Below are 4178 nucleotides of genomic sequence, written 5' to 3' on the forward strand. Positions count from 1 at the left end.
TCTCATGAATTCCTAGCACGATCGACGCAATTTCTGCCTAACAACCTTCATAATTCTAAGTTAAAGGACTAAGATGGCATGCATTTCTGCATGTCATCAGTCGTCTGGTTGATTGCGTTCACTTGCCCACTATGCGTTGTTGGGCTGTTGATTGTGATTCCTTGTATCAGGTTCATCATCGTAGTCATTTGACTCTGAAGAGATGCGATGGCACCATTGTTCGCATCACTGTCCTTGATTCTTAATCTTTGATCGCTTTCTCTCCAGTCTTCATGGTTTTTAGAAATGCGATCAAGGATGTTCTTGGCCTCATCATAAGTTTTATCTAGCAGAACTCCAGTGGCTGCCACATTGGTAGCAGTATGTGAAACAGGGTTTAATCAGTGATAAAAAAATCTCCATTTGTAAGCAGTCTAGAAGCCGTTATGTGGGCAATCTCTTACCAGCCTCTTAAACCTCGCCCAAGCATCACTGAACGATTCATCAATATCCTATTCGAAACTGGTTATCAACTTCTTTCTTCGGGCATTCTCCGTTGGAGGGAAGTATTTCTTCATAAGCTTCTCTACTACTTGCTCCCATGAGGTAATCTCCCCCGGTTTGAGAGAATATGCCCATTTTCGCGCCTGGTCACACAACAAAAATGAAAATAAAGTTAGTCGAACTTCCTTGATGGAGATATTAGGGAACACAAAAGTGTTACTGATCTCTATGATACTCTGGAGGTGGGCGTGCGGGTCCTCGCCACGCCTTCCATCAAATTGTCCGGCAGTCTGAATCATCTACAGCATCACCATCTTCATTTCAAATCTCGATCCGTCAAGAGCAGGCCTCATGGTTCCTGGGGAAAAATCGTAGAGGTTAGGCGACGCATAGTCTCGAATGGGCCTATTGCAGTCATTCGCGAATAGGATGGGATTCGCCATGATATTATTTCATTTGGTCGTCCGTTTCCAGGTTGTTCCGCCATGTTATATTTCTCTTGTTGTTGTTGGCGGCGGCTATCTCTCAGTCTTTGTTGGAACATTCTTTCAATCTCTGAGTAGTAATTCGCCAGAGATTGAAAGCTGCAAAGAAATCAAAAAAATTACCGTTAGCACACTGTATTTCCGAAGTCCCTGGCAACGACGACAACTAGATGTGTTATTTTATGCGATGAAATAATGGAAGGATTGCGTTGGTGGAAAATGTGTTGTGCAAACAATTTTTCTCAGCATGACCCAAGTATAAATCTTATTGAGTTTCCTGGTAAGGCCAGGGTTGAATTCAGGGACTAAGGAAAACAATATGCGGCGGTAATTTTGAGATCACTTTGCGGTAATAAATAAATTAATGGTTTGGTTGGTTGTTGTTTATATTTGTTGCATAATCAATCTTTTCTCAAATCTGCGTTATTTTATGCGATGAAATAATGGAAAGATTACGTTGGTGGAAAATGCGTTGTGCAAACAAGTTTTCTCAGCAGGACCCAAGTATAAATCCTACTGAGTTTCCTGGTAAGTCCAGGGTCGAACTCAAGGACTAAGGAAAACAATATGCGGTGGTAATTTTGAGGTCACTTTGCAGTAACAAATAAATTAATGGTTTGGTTGGTTTGTTGTTTGAAGTATAAAAAGTATGCGGCGGATTTGAGAAAAGATTGATTATGCGATAAATACATTGAGTATGTGGAGGAACGGGTTGAGAAGGTCTTTAGCTAGCGTTTCCTGAGGATGCGTTCAAACTATGCGATCATGCTATACTCATGTGACAACAAATCATTTTCCAATGCAAATGCGGTGGCTCCTAATTGTAGGATGCATGCGATGAATGCGATAGTGTCTATAGAGCTTATTCTTAAGTCTCTACTTCTTGCCTATGCCATGATGCAAGATGCACACAAGGACAAGGTGACCCCATACAATCATAACCTATCTCTAGGATGCATGCGATGTGTTAATAGCAAACAGAGCTTATTCCTAAGCTTCTATCTCTTGATTATGTGTTATAATCTGACTCGCACGAGCCTAGATTCTAATCTGACTTTTCCAAGCCTAGATTCTATCCTTAGACTACCCTTCCGAGTACCTCTAATGGACGAATAACGCATACATAATACAAGATAATCGCATAGAATGAAGATCCCCAGTTATGCTAGCTAAGTGCTTCTCAACCCATTCGACAGATTTAGCTACTCACGCGTAATGTACAGAGAGTGAACAGATATAAAGATGTAATTTCCATTTCTATAAATACATTGAGAGTACAAAATGACAATAGAAAATAAAGGATAGAGAGCCTGGTAGAAATTCCTTGCTTCCCAATGCTTTTACACTATTATCTTTATTCTGCTCAAAAGATGTTCTTGCTTCCGCAAGCGTTAGCCCTCTTTCTGGATTCGCACTTCCGGCACTCTTCCAAGTTCACCGGAATGATCTCTCGATACAATTTCCCTTCACTCACTTCCACCTTCTAAGTAAAAGACAACTATGAACAAGGCTACTTTTATCTATGGGGAAAATTATTGAAATGAACGAACGAACTCCTTCATTGAAGGTGGCCTTCGGTATTTATAGAGTTTCGGGGTGAAAGGTTTCTTCTCTCTTATGATTGCACTGATGGGATGGCATTAATTCTCTATCTGTTGCATTGAATAATTGTCACCGAAAAGTTGAGTGTACTTGCTACAGTAGGTCGCTAACGGCTTGTCAACTTAATTCGGAATCGACAGTTATCAGCTTTCTGTCCCATCGTGATTTATTACGCTTTTCACCCAAATGTGCCCACCATGATGTGTCGGCTCTATGCAGCAACCTTCTTGAGCGGATATTCGCAAGCGCAATTTGATCGCATAGCCTTGCGGCAACGCAATCTCTTAATGCGCTCAGATGTTAATTTCCGTGGATCGCATTTCCGCCTTGTGTCAACGCATTTTCTGCACAAAAATACACAAGTTAGCTGTTTTAATGCAATGGACACATGCGACTGCAATATTGTGAACTTAATGTTTTTGGACGCAATATTGTATATTTTTATCATCGCAATCCTGCATTGTTTTATGAATTTGCGCTATAATAGCGTGCATTTCTGCCCGTTATCATAGGTTATTGAGTTCAAACAGTCAGTTTTAATAGTAAATGTCATTGTAAAGACAAGTTGCTATTTTGTTGTCCGATCTTATACAAATATCTTTTGCATTGGATGCCCCCATTCGCTTGTCTCCACATGAATGATTTCGGGATCACTTCGATTGTATCAATATACAAAGCGAGTCGCATCCATATTGTCCCCAAGATAAGGTACCTAACCTTTCCTTATAGTTGTAGACCGTTTTGGCTATATACTCAAACCTGATCTTCTTTTATATCTCCACATTGTTGGTTTACAAAAACATGCAGCGGAAGAAAACAGAATCATTAAGCATTCTGATTTCTTAATTTTGACATCAAAATAATCTTGTTCATAGGGTATTAAGAGGGTTTCAACACATACCTTTGAAGATCCTCTTCAAACACAAATTTGAGCTGCAATCTTCTCCAATTGAAGTCGTGGACCACCATTAGAGCTTCCCTACTATTCTCTAGAAGCATTAGATTGAGTTGTGGGACTCAAAACAAGCTTGAACATAGAGAAATTGGAGGAGAGGTTTTTTAGTTTTTCAGCTTGTTGAAGAACAACTTCATCAACTTTCAAGAACTCATCAATTCAGCAAATTGCATGTCCTTTTCCACTCAATCAAGAGTGGTTTTATTACATAACTCACATGCAAACTGATCACCTAAAGTGATTCCAGCTACTCTTTGAATTTTTTGCTGGAATTATGTGAAAGAAGGTGACTAACCTTCTTGCTTGAAAGTTGGAAAATCCCACATTGATATTTTTCTCAATTTTCAATTTCCCTTTTGATTTGAAATTGATTTTCAAAATCAAAACTGTTTTCAATTTAATCCTATAATTAAATTGAAATCTTATTAATTTTACAAACATAAATTCAGTAATCATTTTATCTAATAAAATTAATAGTTAATAATCAATTAAATAATTTAATTAATTCTATTAATTTAATATCAAATACTAAATAAATTTGCGACCAATTCCATTACCAAGAATCCCTATTCATGAAACTAATATTTAAATCATATTTGTATATTAATCGATTCTCCAATTACGTTTAATTAACTCTTAAACGTGTAATTTTA

At 38.2% G+C, this 4178-nt stretch overlaps 1 pseudogene; it reads left to right on the plus strand.

Annotated features, from left to right (window-relative positions):
- Positions 1 to 417: 417 nt before the first annotated feature.
- On the plus strand, positions 418 to 529 carry LOC120082309 (annotated as a pseudogene).
- The last annotated feature ends 3649 nt before the right edge of the window (positions 530 to 4178 follow it).

The sequence above is a fragment of the Benincasa hispida genome, chromosome 7 (assembly GCF_009727055.1).
Source record: "Benincasa hispida cultivar B227 chromosome 7, ASM972705v1, whole genome shotgun sequence".
NCBI classification, from domain to species: Eukaryota; Viridiplantae; Streptophyta; class Magnoliopsida; order Cucurbitales; family Cucurbitaceae; genus Benincasa; species Benincasa hispida.